This window comes from Triticum aestivum, chromosome 1A, assembly GCF_018294505.1.
Source record: "Triticum aestivum cultivar Chinese Spring chromosome 1A, IWGSC CS RefSeq v2.1, whole genome shotgun sequence".
Classification (NCBI taxonomy): domain Eukaryota; kingdom Viridiplantae; phylum Streptophyta; class Magnoliopsida; order Poales; family Poaceae; genus Triticum; species Triticum aestivum.
In genome coordinates, this window is record NC_057794.1 from 287621011 (window position 1) to 287637225 (window position 16215).

The window sequence follows — 16215 nt, forward strand, 5'->3', positions numbered from 1 at the left end:
TCTCGACCATTTCGAGACTCCTCGTCATGTCCGTGATCACATCCGGGACTCCGAACAACCTTCGGTACATCAAAATGCATAAACTCATAATGTAACTGTCATCGTAACCTTAAGCGTGCGGACCCTACGGGTTCGAGAACAATGTAGACATGACCGAGACACGTCTCCGGTCAATAACCAATAGCGGGACCTGGATGCCCATATTGGCTCCTACATATTCTACGAAGATCTTTATCGGTCAGACCGCATAACAACATACGTTGTTCCCTTTGTCATCGGTATGTTACTTGCCCGAGATTCGATCGTCGGTATCCAATACCTAGTTCAATCTCGTTACTGGCAAGTCTCTTTACTCGTTCCGTAATACATCATCTCACAACTAACATATTAGTTGTAATGCTTGCAAGGCTTATGTGATGTGTATTACCGAGAGGGCCCAGAGATACCTCTCCGACAATCGGAGTGACAAATCCTAATCTCGAAATACGCCAACCCAACATCGACCATTGGAGACACCTGTAGTACTCCTTTATAATCACCCAGTTACGTTGTGACGTTTGGTAGTACCCAAAGTGTTCCTCCGGTAAACGGGAGTTGCATAATCTCATAGTCATAGGAACATGTATAAGTCATGAAGAAAGCAATAGCAACATACTAAACGATCGGGTGCTAAGCTAATGGAATGGGTCATGTCAATCAGATCATTCTACTAATGATGTGATCTCGTTAATCAAATAACAACTCTTTGTCTATGGTTAGGAAACATAACCATCTTTGATTAACGAGCTAGTCAAGTAGAGGCATACTAGTGACACTCTGTTTGTCTATGTATTCACACATGTATTATGTTTCCGGTTAATACAATTCTAGCATGAATAATAAACATTTATCATGAAATAAGGAAATAAATAATAACTTTATTATTGCCTCTAGGGCATATTTCCTTCATTAATATGGGCAAAGGCCATCCGTGCGCCCTCTATGCACGCCGACCTCTTCGTCGCATTAATGCGCGGCACCACATCAAGGAACTGCTGCACCAAGCTGAAATAGCTGTTCGGTTTTGACCTTTCCGGCCATAGCTGATCCACAACAGACCTCATGGAGAGTCCGGACAACCTATTTAGTTCGGCCCATTCGGCTAATTGGTCAGTCAATGAAAGTGGACGCTCGAGAGAATGGAATTGTCTCCAAAACAGTTGGTCTACTTCACAGTGCGTCTGACCCTGGAAGTACTTGGCCGCATCGGCAGCGCTCGCCGCCAAATCCATATACACATCCTCCGAACTCAACAGCCGATCCAGAGGGGCATGCCGTGGATCTCTGAACTTCCTCCGCAACATAAAGGATTTCCCAGCTACAATATCCCCGGCTTCCTGCAGTTCCTCCTTCTTTGCCCTCATAGCAGAGCGGAGGTCTTTTTTCGTCGCAGCAGCCTTCTCAAGGTCCAATGCCTTCGCTTGGTTTTCCTTTTCAAGAACCCGACAACGGTCGGTGGCCGATTTTAATTCTATGGCCATCTTGGCCATCTTGTCTCGGCTCTCGCCATGCGTGGCCTTCTCGGCTTGCAACTCTTCGGTCGCCTTCAAAGCAGCCGCATTACCCAACCTCGCTTGTTCCTTGGCTCGGGCAAGTTCTGCCCGCAATGCTTCAACAGTGGCAGCTCCATGTACAGTCACAACATATTAAAGATACTGGCATCATGCTGCTCTTCCTATGTGGCCTTTACCAGATAATGACACTTACCCTGTGCCTCGTCAAGCCTTTTGTTAACAAGCTCGATGTCGGCGTCTGCCGCATCCAACTGCCGTTCTAAATGGGCAAACTCGCTAGTCCGGCTAGCCACCGGAGCTTCCATCACCTGCACATAGAGGTAGTATGGTTATTACTTGGGAATATGATCCTCTGTTCGTCGTCATTTCCGACGACAACCAGAGTCTCAGGGGCTACTATCTACACAGGGCACACCTAGCATGTGCGGGACTATCATACATTCTTTTACGTACCTCAAAGCCTGTCAGTAGACTCATAAAAGCTTCATGCAATCCGCTTTTGGCGGACGATATTCTCTCCATCACCGTATTCATCAGCACACGGTGTTCATCTGAGATGGCCCCTCGCCCCACCAACCCCCTCAGAACATCCGATAGCACACTAGACGGTGTCGGACTCTTTTGTCTGCTCTCTTCGGGAGCCGGACACTGGGAGCTTTGGGGGTCAATGGGATTATCTTCTGGCCTCACCGGACTCGGAGAGGCCCTCCGCGATGACACTTCAGGGCCGCCCGCTTCCGGAGCAGAGGAGTCCGGAGGAGGCGTTTCGCTCTCCATCATCTCTAGAAGAAGATCCCCCGAAGACAAGCTCATTTGAGAGGGGCTAAGGCCCGAACTGCAAAGATATATGTGGTGGTTATTTTCTCAGAAGAAAAGGATGGTATATCTGTACTATTAAAGTATTTCGGGTCACTTACGACTCGCGGGAGAATTGATCCCCCCGCGGACTTTGTGCGGCAACAGCGCCCCCCAAGGTAGGACCCTTTGTGGGAGACTTCTTCTCCCGTTTGGAAGCTTCGGCTTCCGAATCCCCAGGTGCAGTCCTTTTCCTCTTCTGGTCGTCTTCCTTCACGGAGACGCTCGCTCCCTCAGTTATAGTGGGCAGCGTTGGGGGCCCGCGTCCGCCCGTATTATCCTCCACAGTATGTTCCTTCAAGGGCTCCGAGCAAGGTGCGGTCTGGAGCATCTTTTCCAATACCGGATTTTCCAAACCCTCGGGGAGGGGGGCCGAACACCGAATCAACTTCGCCTTTGTTAGCCAGTCCTGGTCAAAAAGCAAACTCTCAGAAATAACTTCATAACAAAGAAGAGATAGTATGTTCGGCCGGAAGATGCCTTACTTGTTCGGCGGCGCGGTTACTACTCAGGCCCACGTCCTCGGTGATTTCCGGACACTCCGCCTGAGGTCCAAAGAATGACTTGTACATCTCCTCGTGCGTCAGGCCGAGAAAATTTTGAATGACACGCGGTCCCTCAGGATTGAACTCCCACAGATGAAGAGGCCGGCGTTTGCAAGGCTGGACTTGATGAACCAGCATAACTTGTATTACCGCAACCAAACTGAAATCTCCATTTAAGAGATCTCGAATGCGGCTTTGCAGTATAGGCACGTCCTTGGCTGGACCCCATCTCAGACCTCTGCTGATCCATGACATCAGTTGTGGTGGAGGCCCCGAGCGGAAAACAGGGGCGGCCGCCCACTTGGCTCTTCTAGGAGCCATGATGTAGAACCACTCCTGTTGCCACAATTCAGACACCTCTGGGATGGAACCTTTGGGACACAGAGCTCTGGTCATCTTGCGTATTGAGGCACCTCCGCACGCTGCATGTTGCCCCTCGATCGTTTTCGGCTTTACTTCAAAGGTCTTGAGCCATAGGCCAAAGTGAGGGGTAACCTGGAGGAAGGCCTCGCACACGACAATAAATGTCGTGATATGAAGAAACGAGTCCGGAGCTAGATCATGGAAGTATAGCCTGTAATAAAACATCAAACCCCTGACGAAAGGATCCAGAGCGAGGCCTAGCCCTCGGAGGAAGTGGGAAACAAACACGACATTCTCGTTGGGTTCGGGGGTGGGGACGGCCTGCCCTCGGGGAGGCAACCGATGCAAAATCTCGGCGGTCAGATATCGGGCCTCCCTCAACTTTTTGATATCTTCTTCCGTGACGGAGGAAGGCACCCATCGGCCTTGAAGGCTGGATCCGGACATGACTGAAGGTTCGGAGCACCTGACCTGAACTTTGGGCGTTTGAGCTTGAGGTGGGGGAAGGATTCGATTGAGCACGGGAGGGAAAATAAAAGCCTTGTCCCCTTTATAAAGAGGGTGAATATCAAGAATCCTCTCCGTGTCCGTTTGGACTTGCCTATAATCTAGGAGTCCTAGAAGCGGTTGGGTTACCCACGCCCGTATTGATGAGAATCCCGGAATAAGGGGACACGATCACTGCTTTAACAAGATGTGCCAAGGAAACCGCCTCGCATGACGCGCTGAGGTGGGATAATGAAACGACTCAGATAAAGGCTCGGCTGTGGTGTGTTGCACTATAGAATACGTCAGCAGATTAGATTTGTGTAAATATTATTCTCTCTATGGCAATATGTGGAAATTATTTTGCAGAGCCGGACACTATCTTTGTGTTCAAGATCTTCTATGAAGTACTTGGAGGAGGAACCCGCCTTGCAATGCCGAAGACAATCTGCGCGCCAGAATCGTCATCATTGAAGCCTGGTTCAGGGGCTACTGAGGGAGTCCTGGATTAGGGGGTGTCCGGATGGCCGGACTATACCTTCAGCCAGACTCCTGGACTATGAAGATACAAAATTGAAGACTTCGTCCCGTGTCCGGAAGGGACTTTCCTTGGCATGGAAGGCAAGCTTGGCGATACAGATATGCAGATCTCTTACCATTGTAACCGACTTTGTGTAACCCTAACCCTCTCCGGTGTCTATATAAACCGGAGGGTTTTAGTCCGTAGGACAACATACAAAACAACAATCATAACATAGGCTAGCTTCTAGGGTTTAGCCTCTCCGATCTCGTGGTAGATCTACTCTTGTACTACCCATATCATCAATATTAATCAAGCAGGACGTAGGGTTTTACCTCCATCGAGAGGGCCCGGACCTGGGTAAAACTTCGTGTCCCTTGTCTCCTGTTACCATCCGGCCTAGACGCACAGTTCGGGACCCCCTACCCGAGATCCGCCGGTTTTGACACCGACAATCACTAAAATATAAAATGTAGAGTCTTGATCTTGAAGCTTGAGCCAAACATTTTGTCCTTACAATTTTGAGGGATCCACTTTCCTCATCCATGCCATGCCATTCATTGAGCTTTTCCTGAAATATTAATCTTGGAATAATGTTAGCTCAATGAGCTATATGTTGTTAGGAATTACCAAAACCACCCGGGGATAGTTGCACTTTCATAGATCTACTCTTGTACTACCCATATCATCAATATTAATCAAGCAGGACGTAGGGTTTTACCTCCATCAAGAGGGCCCGAACCTGGGTAAAACTTCGTGTCCCCTGCCTCCTGTTACCATCCGGCCCAGACGCACATTTCGGGACCCCCTACCCGAGATCCGCCGGTTTTGACACCGATAAGCACGAATTCCTAGATGGATTCAAACCGGTGAACATAGAGGCGTACGACAAAACCACAGACCCTGGAGTCTGGATAGAGGACTTCATCCTCCATATTCATATGGCTCATGGAGACGATCTCCATGCCATTAAATACTTGCCCCTTAAGCATAAAGGGCCAGCTAGGCACTGGCTGAAAAGCCTCCCCGAAAACTCAATTGGAAGTTGGGAGGAGCTCGAGGACGCTTTCCGGGCCAATTTTCAAGGGACTTATGTCTGACCTCCAGATGCAGACGATTTAAGTCATATAACCCAACAGTCTGGAGAGTCTGCCCGAAAGCTTTGGAACAGGTTCCTCACCAAGAAGAACCAAATAATTGACTGTCCGGACGCCGAAGCCTTAGCAGCTTTTAAACACAGCGTCTGAGAAGAATGGCTCGCCAGAAACCTCGCTCAAGAAAAACTGAGAACAATGGCAGCCCTAACAAGCCTCATGACCCGCTTTTGTGCGAGCGAGGACAGCTGGTTGGCCCGTAGCAGCACCAGCGACCCAAGCACATCCAAAGTTAGGGATGGCAATGGTAAACCACGACGCAACAAAAAGAAGCGTCAAAATAAAGAAGGTAGCCCAGATAACACGGCGGTAAACGCCGGATTCAGGGGCTCCCGACCAGGTCAGCAGAAAAAGCCTTTCAAAGGTAGCAGAGAAGGACAATCTGGCCTAAACAAAATTCTTGACAAACTCTGTTAGATTCACAGCACCCAAGACAAACATACAAATCATACCCACAGAGAATGTTGGGTCTTGAAGTAGTCCGGTAAGCTAAACGCCGAATACAAAGGGGAAGACACACCAAGTGAAGATGAGGATGAACCTCGCCAGCAAAACACCGGAGGACAGAAAAAGTAACGTAATCCATGTGACAAAGAGGAGAAGCAATCATGCACTCCGATGCACACGCGCCAAAGCACCCATCACCCCTAGGTTCAACCACTGGTTGGCATGCCCGATCACTTTTGATCGTCGGGATCATGTTACAAATATCCGGTGCGAACGACTGACGACCTTGGTGCTAGACCCAATAGTAAATGGGTACCATTTCACACGGGTCCTCATGGACGGCGGCACTGGCCTAAATCTGATATATCAGGACACAGTCTGCAAAATGGGGATAGACCCGACACAAATAAGCCACAGTAATACTACCTTCAAGGGAGTAATACCAGGACAAGAGGCCCGATGTATGGGCTCTCTACCACTAGAGGTGGTATTCAGTTCTCCCGATAACTTCCGAAGTGAAAAGTTAACTTTTCACATCGCTCCATTCTGAAGTGATTATCAATCACTACTCGGAAGGGCGGCTTTCGCTCGTTTTAATGCAGTACCGCATTATGCTTTTCTCAAGCTCAAGATGCCCGGTCCACATGGCATCATCACAGTTAGCGGAAATACCAAACGTTTTTACGTACGGAAGAGGATGAGGCGGCTCTAGCAACCGCAAACTAAGACGGCCTCACCAACCAGAAAAATGGCAGGTCGTCAAGACCACGGATACGGTTAGACGAATCCGGAGATCCATCATATATACATGAGATTGGTTTTCAAACCCTCATGAAATGACACCAGGGGCTTCCCGTGTGTAATCAGGGCCAGCCCGGCTCAACTTGGTTTCTCTTGAATTTCGATAGTTCATTGATAATAACCAACTCTTCTCTTTTTTGGCACGGCAACCTGAAGGAAATATGCCCTAAAGGCAATAATAAATTTATTATTTATTTCCTTATATCATGATAAATGTTTATTATTAATGCTAGAATTGTATTAACCGGAAACATAATACATGTGTGAATACATAGACAAACAGAGTGTCACTAGTATGCCTCTACTTGACTCGCTCGTTGATCAAAGATGGTTATGTCTCCTAACCATAGACATGGTTTGTCATTTGATTAACGGGATCACATCATTAGGAGAATGATGTGATTGACTTGACCCATTCTGTTAGCTTAGCACTTGATCGTTTAGTTTGTTGTTATTGCTTTCTTCATGACTTATACATGTTCCTATGACTATGAGATTATGCAACTCCCATTTACCGGAGGAACACTTTGTGTGCTACCAAACGTCACAACGTAACTGGGTGATTATAAAGGTGCTCTACAGGTGTCTCCAAAGGTACTTGTTGGGTTGCCGTATTTCGAGATTAGGATTTGTCACTCCGATTGTCGGAGAGGTATATCTGGGCCCTCTCGGTAATGCACATCACTTAAAGCCTTGCAAGCATTGCAACTAATGAGTTAGTTGTGAGATGATGTATTACGGAATGAGTAAAGAGACTTGCCGGTAATGAGATTGAACTAGGTATTGAGATACCGACGATCGAATCTCGGGCAAGTAACATACCGATGACAAAGGGAACAACGTATGTTGTTATGCGGTTTGACCGATAAAGATCTTCGTAGAATATGTAGGATCCAATATGAGCATTCAGGTTCCGCTATTGGTTATTGACCGGAGACATGTCTCAGTCATGTCTACATAGTTCTCGATCCCGTAGGGTCCGCATGCTTAACGTTACGATGACAGTTATATTATGAGTTTATATGTTTTGATGTACCGAAGGTTGTTCGGAGTCCCGGATGTGATCAAGGACATGACGAGGAGTCTCAAAATGGTCGAGACATAAAGATTGATATATGGGAAGCCCATATTTGGATGTCGGAAGTGTTCCGGGTGAAATCGGGATTTTACCGGAGTACCGGGAGGTTACCGGAACCCCCGGGGGGCTTAATGGGCCTACATGGGCCTTAGTGGAATAGAGGGCAGCAAGGGGAGTGTGGCCCCCCCCCCAAGGCCCAAACCGAATTGGTTTAGGGCAAAGGGGGCCGGCCCCCTCTTTCCTTCTTCCCCTCTTTGTTTCCTTCTCCCGAATCCTATTCCAACTAGGAAAGGGGGAGTCCTACTCCCGGTGGGAGTAGGACTCCTCCTGGCGCACCCTCTCCCTGGATGGCCGCCTCCTCCCCTTTCTCCTTTATATACGGGGGCAGGGGCACCCCATAGACACAATAGTTGTTCTCTTGATCTCTTAGCCGTGTGCGGTGCCTCCCTCCACCATAGTCCACCTCGATAATATTGTACCGGTGCTTAGGCGAAGCCCTGCGTCGGTAGAACATCAACATCGTCACCATGCCGTCGTGCTGACGAAACTCTCCCTCAACACTTGGCTGGATCGGAGTTCAAGGGACGTCATCGGGTTGAACGTGTGTTGAACTCGTAGGTGACGTACGTTCGATACTTGATCGGTCGGATCGTGAAGACGTACGACTACATCAACCGCGTTGTGCTAATGCTTCTGCTTTCGGTCTACGAGGGTACGTAGACAACACTCTCCCCTCCTATTGCTATGCATCACCAAGATCTTGCGTGTGCGTGGGAATTTTTTTGAAATTACTACGTTCCCCAACAGTGGTATCGGAGCCAGGTTTTATGCGTTGATATAATATGCACGAGTAGAACACAAGTTAGTTGTGGGCGATACAAGTCATACTGCTTACCAGCATGTCATACTTTGGTTCAGCGGTATTGTTGGATGAAGCGGCCCGGACCAACATTACGCGTACGCTTACGCGAGACTGGTTTTACCGACGTGCTTTGCACACAGATGGCTGGCGGGTGTCAGTTTCTCCAACTTTAGTTGAACCGAGTATGGCTACGCCCGGTCCTTGCGAAGGTTAAAACAACACCAACTTGACAAACTATAGTTGTGGTTTTGATGCGTAGGTAAGAACGGTTCTTGCTAAGCCCGTAGCAGCCACGTAAAATTTGCAACAACAAAGTAGAGGACGTCTAACTTGTTTTTGGAGAGCATGTTGTGATGTGATATGGTCAAGACATGATGCTAAATTTTATTGTATGAGATGATCATGTTTTGTAACCGAGTTATTGGCAACTGGCAGGAGCCATATTGTTGTCGCTTTATTGTATGCAATGCAATCGCCCTGTAATGCTTTACTTTATCACTAAGCGGTAGCGATAGTCGTGGAAGCATAAGATTGGCGAGACGACAACGATGCTACGACGGAGATCAAGGTGTCGATCCGGTGACGATGGTGATCATGACGGTGCTTCAAAGATGGAGATCACGAGCACAAGATGATGATGGCCATATCATATCACTTATATTGATTGCATGTGATGTTTATCTTTTATGCATCTTATCTTGCTTTGATTGACGGTAGCATTATAAGATGATCCCTCACTAAATTATCAAAGTATAAGTGTTCTCCCTGAGTATGCACCGTTGCGAAAGTTCTTCGTGCTGAGACACCACGTGATGATCGGGTGTGATAGGCTCTACGTTCAAATACAATGGGTGCAAAACAGTTGCACACGCGGAATACTCAGGTTAAACTTGACGAGCCTAGCATATAACAGATATGGCCTCGGAACATGGAGACCGAAAGGTCGAGCGTGAATCATATAGTAGATATGATCAACATAGTGATGTTCACCGTTGATACTATTCCATCTCACATGATGATCGGACATGGTTTAGTTGATATGGATCACGTGATCACTTAGAGGATTAGAGGGATGTCTATCTAAGTGGGAGTTCTTAAATAATATGATTAATTGAACTTAAATTTATCATGAACTTAGTACCTGATAGTATCTTGCTTGTCTATGTTGATTGTAGATAGATGGCCCGTGCTGTTGTTCCGTTGAATTTTAATGCGTTCCTTGAGAAAGCAAAGTTGAAAGATGATGCTAGCAATTACACGGGCTGGGTCCATAACTTGAGGATTATCCTCATTGCTGCCCAGAAGAATTACATCCTGGAAGCACCGCTAAGTGCTAGGCCTGCTGCTGATGCAACTGACGACGTTAAGAACGTTTGGCAGAGCAAAGCTGATGACCATTCGATAGTTCAGTGTGCCATGCTTTACGACTTAGAACCGGGACTTCAACGACGTTTTGAACGTCATGGAGCATATGAGATGTTCTAGGAGTTGAAGTTAATATTTCAAGCAAATGCCCGAATTGAGAGATATGAAGTCTCCAATAAGTTCTACAGCTGCAAGATGGAGGAGAATAGTTCTGTCAGTGAATATATACTCAGAATGTCTGGGTACCATAATCACTTGACTCAACTGGGAGTTAATCTTCCGGTTGATAGCGCCATTGACAGAGTTCTTCAATCACTGCCACCAAGCTACAAGAGCTTCATGATGAACTATAATATGCAAGGGATGGATAAGACAATTCCCGAGCTCTTCGCAATGCTAAAGGCAGTGGAGGTAGAAATCAAGAAGGAGCATCAAGTGTTGATGGTCAATAAAACCACCAGTTTCAAGAAAAAGGGCAAAGGGAAGAAGAAGGGGAACTTCAAGAAGAACAACAAGCAAGTTGCTGCTCGGGAGAAGAAACCCAAGTCTGGACCTAAGCCTGAGACTGAGTGTTTCTACTACAAGCAGACTAGTCACTAGAAGCGGAACTGCCCCAAGTATTTGGCGGATAAGAAGGATGGCAAGGTGAACAAAGGTATATGTGATATACATGTTATTGATGTGTACCTTACTAGTGCTCGCAGTAGCACCTGGGTATTTGATACTGGTTCTGTTGCTAATATTTGCAACTCGAAACAGGGGCTACGGATTAAGCGAAGATTGGCTAAGGACGAGGTGACAATGCGCGTGGGAAATGGTTCCAAAGTCGATGTGATCACGGTCGGCACGCTACCTCTACATCTACCTTCGAGATTAGTATTAGACCTAAATAATTGTTATTTGGTGCCAGCGTTGAGCATGAACATTATATCTGGATCTTGTTTGATGTGAGATGGTTATTCATTTAAATCAGAGAATAATGGTTGTTCTATTTATATGAGTAATATCTTTTATGGTCATGCACCCTTGAAGAGTGGTCTATTTTTGCTAAATCTCGATAGTGGTGATACACATATTCATAATATTCAAGCCAAAAGATGCATAGTTGATAATGATAGTGCAACTTATTTGTGGCACTGCCGATTAGGTCATATCGGAGTAAAGCGCATGAAGAAACTCCATACTGATGGACTCTTGGAACCACTTGATTATGAATCACTTGGTACTTGTGAGTCGTGCCTCATGGGCAAGATGACTAAAACGCCGTTCTCCGGAACTATGGAGAGAGCAACAGATTTGTTGGAGATCATACATACAGATGTATGTGGTCCGATGATTGTTGAGGCTCGTGGCGGATATTGTTATTTTCTCACCTTCACAGATGATTTAAGCAGATATGGGTAAATCTACTTAATGAAACATAAGTCTGAAACATTTGAAAAGTTCATAGAATTTCAGAGTGAAGTTGAAAATCATCGTAACAAGAAAATAAAGTTTTTACGATCTGATCGTGGAGGAGAATATTTGAGTTATGAGTTTGGTCTTCATTTGAAACAATGCGGAATAGTTTTGAAACTCACGCCACCTGGAACACCACAGCGTAATGGTGTGTCCGAACGTCGTAATCGTACTTTACTAGATATGGTGCAATCTATGATGTCTCTTACTGATTTACCTCTATCGTTTTGGGGTTATGCTTTAGAGACAGACACATTCACCTTAAATAGGGCGCCATCGAAATCCGTTGAGACAACGCCTTATGAACTATGGTTTGGTAAGAAACCAAAGTTGTCATTTCTGAAAGTTTGGGGCTGCGATGCTTATGTGAAAAAGCTTCAACCTGATAAGCTCGAACCCAAATCGAAGAAATGTGTCTTCATAGGATACCCAAAGGAGACTGTTGGGTACACCTTCTATCACAGATCTGAAGGCAAGACTTTTGTTGCTAAATTCGGAGTTTTTCTAGAGAAGGAGTTTCTCTCGAAAGAAGTGAGTGGGAGGAAAGTAGAACTTGATGACGTAACCGTACCTGCTCCCTTATTGGAAAGTAGTTCATCGCAGAAAACGGTTTCTATGACACCTACACCAATTAGTGAGGAAGATAATGATGATGATCGTGAAACTTTAGATCAAGTTGTTACTGAACCTCGTAGATCAACCAGAGTAAGATCCGCACCAGAGTGGTACGGTAATCCTGTTCTGGAAGTCATGCTACTAGATCATGATGAACCTACAAACTATGAAGAAGTGATGGTGAGCCCAGATTCCGCAAAATGGCTTGAGGCCATGACATCTGAGATGGGATCCATGTATGAGAACAAAGTATGGACTTTGGTTGACTTGCCCGATGATCGGCAAGCAATTGAGAATAAATGGATCTTCAAGAAGAAGACTAACGCTGACGGTAATGTTACTGTCTACAAAGCTCGACTTGTTGCAAAAGGTTTTTGACAAGTTCAAGGGATTGACTACGATGAGACTTTCTCACCCGTAGCGATGCTTAAATCTGTCCGAATCATGTTAGCAATTGCCGCATTTTATGATTATGAAATTTTGCAAATGGATGTCAAAACTGCATTCCTGAACGGATTTCTAGAAGAAGAGTTGTATATGATGCGACCGGAACGTTTTGTTGATCCAAAGGGAGCTAACAAAGTGTGCAAGCTCCAGCGATACATTTATGGACTGGTGCAAGCCTCTTGGAGTTGCAATGAACGCTTTGATAGTGTGATCAAAGCATTTGGTTTTATACAGACTTTTGGAGAAGCCTGTATTTACAAGAAAGTGAGTGGGAGCTCTGTAGCATTTCTGATATTATATGTGGATGACATATTGCTAATTGGAAATGATATAGGATTTCTGGATAGCATAAAGGGATACTTGAATAAGAGTTTTTCAATGAAAGACCTCGGTGAAGCTGCTTACATATTGGGCATCAAGATCTATAGAGATAGATCAAGATGCTTAATTGGACTTTCACAAAGCACATACCTTGACAAAGTTTTGAAGAAGTTCAAAATGGATCAAGCAAAGAAAGGGTTCTTGCCTGTGTTACAAGGTGTGAAGTTGAGTAAGACTCAATGTCCGACCACTGCAGAAGATAAAGAGAAAATGAAAGATGTTCCCTATGCTTCAGCCATAGGCTCTAGCATGTATGCAATGCTGTGTACCAGACCTGATGTGTGCCTTGCTATAAGTCTAGCAGGGAGGTACCAAAGTAATCTAGGAGTGGATCACTGGACAGCGGTCAAGAACATCCTGAAATACCTGAAAAGGACTAAGGATATGTTTCTCGTTTATGGAGGTGACAAAGAGCTTATCGTAAACGGTTACGTTGATGCAAGATTTGACACTGATCCGTACGATTCTAAATCGTAAACCGGATACGTGTTTACATTGAACGGTGGAGCTGTCAGTTGGTGCAGTTCTAAACAAAGCGTTGTGGAGGGATCTACATGTGAAGCGGAGTACATAGCTACTTCGGAAGCAGCAAATGAAGGAGTCTGGATGAAGGAGTTGATATCCGATCTAGGTGTCATACCTAGTGCATCGGGTCCAATGAAAATCCTTTGTGACAATACTGGAGCTATTACCTTGGTGAAGGAATCCAGATTTCACAAGAGAACCAAGCACATCAAGAGACGCTTCAATTCCATCCAGGATTTAGTCCAGGTGGGGGACATAGAAATTTGCAACATACGTACGGATCTTAATGTTGCAGACCCGTTGACTAAGCCTCTTCCACGAGCAAAACATGATCAACACCAAGGCTCCATGGGTGTTATAATCATTATTGTGTAATCTAGATTATTGACTCTAGTGCAAGTGGGAGACTGAAGGAAATATGCCCTAGAGGCAATAATAAAGTTATTGTTTATTTCCTTATATCATGATAAATGTTTATTATTCATGCTAGAATTGTATTAACCAGAAACATAATACATGTGTGAATACATAGACAAACAGAGTGTCACTAGTATGCCTCTACTTGACTAGCTCGTTGATGAAAGATGGTTATGTTTCCTAACCATAGACATGGGTTGTCATTTGATTAATGGGATCACACCATTAGGAGAATGATGTGATTGACTTGACCCATTCTGTTAGCTTAGCACTTGATCGTTTAGTTTGTTGCTATTGCTTTCTTCATGACTTATACATGTTCCTATGACTATGAGATTATGCAACTCCCATTTACCGGAGGAACACTTTATGTGCTACCAAACATCACAATGTAAGTGGGTGATTATAAAGGTGCTCTACAGGTGTCTCCAAAGGTACTTGTTGGGTTGGCGTATTTCGAGATTAGGATTTGTCACTCCGATTGTCGGAGAGGTATCTCTGGGCCCTCTCCGTAATGCACATCACTTAAAGCCTTGCAAGCATTGCAACTAATGAGTTAGTTGCGGGATGATGTATTACGAAACGAGTAAAGAGACTTGTCGGTAACGAGATTGAACTAGGTATTGAGATGCCGACGATCGAATCTCGGGCAAGTAACATACCGATGACAAAGGGAACAACGTATGTTGTTATGCGGTTTGACTGATAAAGATCTTCGTAGAATATGTAGGAGCCAATATGAGAATCCAGGTTCCGCTATTGGTTATTGACCGGAGATGTGTCTCGGTCATGTCTACATAGTTCTCAAACCCGTAGGGTCCGCACGCTTAACGTTACGATGATAGTTATATTATGAGTTTATATGTTTTGATGTACCGAAGGTTGTTCGGAGTCCCGGATGTGATCAAGGACATGACGAGGAGTCTCAAAATGGTCGAGACATAAAGATTGATATATTGGAAGCCCATATTTGGATGTCGGAAGTGTTCCGGGTGAAATCGGGATTTTACCGGAGTACCGGGAGGTTACCGGAACCCCCGGGGGCTTAATGGGCCTACATGGGCCTTAGTGGAAACAGAGGGCAGCAAGGGGATCATTGATGCTACGGCGGGTTGTGAGTGTTTGAGTTTTCTGGATGCCTATTCAGGGTATCATCAGATCAAGATGGCAGTCAAGGACCAGGAGAAGACATCTTTCATCACTCCGTTCGGAGCCTTCTGCTATGTGTCTATGCCTTTTGGGCTTAACAGTGCCCAGGCAACTTATCAACGATGTGTGCAGAATTGCCTTCACAATCAGATTGGGTGTAATGTTCATGCTTATGTGGATGATATAGTGGTGAAGTCCATAGAGAAGGAAACCTTGGTAACAGATCTAAAGGAAACCTTTGATAACCTCCGGGTCTACAAGATGATGCTTAACCTGGCCAAGTGTGTTTTTGGAGTCCCAGCTGGCAAACTCTTGGGTTTTTTGGTGTCTAACAGAGGTATTGAGGCTAACCTAGAGAAAATTAAGGCAATCACGTCTCTGGCCAAACCAGCGTGTATCAATGACGTTGAACGGCTGGCGGGTCGCGTCGCTGCCTTAAGCCGGTTCATAAGCCGGTTAGGGGAGAAGGCGATGCCTTTGTATCAAATGATGAAAAAGGCGGATGACTTTGTCTGGAGTGATGCTGCTAACTCTGCTTTTGAGGATCTGAAGAAACAGCTTGTTGAGCCGCCGGTTCTTGTTGCTCCGGTCGAGAAAGAGCCGTTGTTATTATATGTAGCTGCTAACTCACGTGCTGTCAGTGTGGCCATTGTTGTGGAGCACAAGGAGGATGGCAAAGAACATCCGGTCCAACTGCCGGTTTACTACGTCAGTGAGGTGCTGATTGAATCTAAACAAAGATATCCACATTGGCAGAAGCTCGTTTATGGGGTGTTCATGGCAAGCCAGAAGCTCAAACATTACTTCCAGGGTCACCCAATCACTGCGGTTAGCTCTGCTCCTCTAGGAGACATCATTCAAAATAGAGAAGCCACAGGACGATTTGCCAAGTGGGCTATTGAGATTGGGTCTCATGGTTTGAAGTATATACCACGTACTGCGATCAAATCTCAAGCGCTAGTTGACTTCATTAATGACTGGACAGAGTTGCAGATGCCAGAGGAGAAACCAGACAACACATGTTGGATGATTCATTTTGATGGGTCCAGACAGTTGGAAGGCTCGGGGGCTGGAGTTGTTTTAACTTCTCCTCGAGGGGACAAGTTTTGTTATGTGTTGCGATTGATGTTTCCTTGTACTAATAATGCAGCAGAACATGAAGCATTGCTTCATGGTCTTCGAATGGCTAGAGAG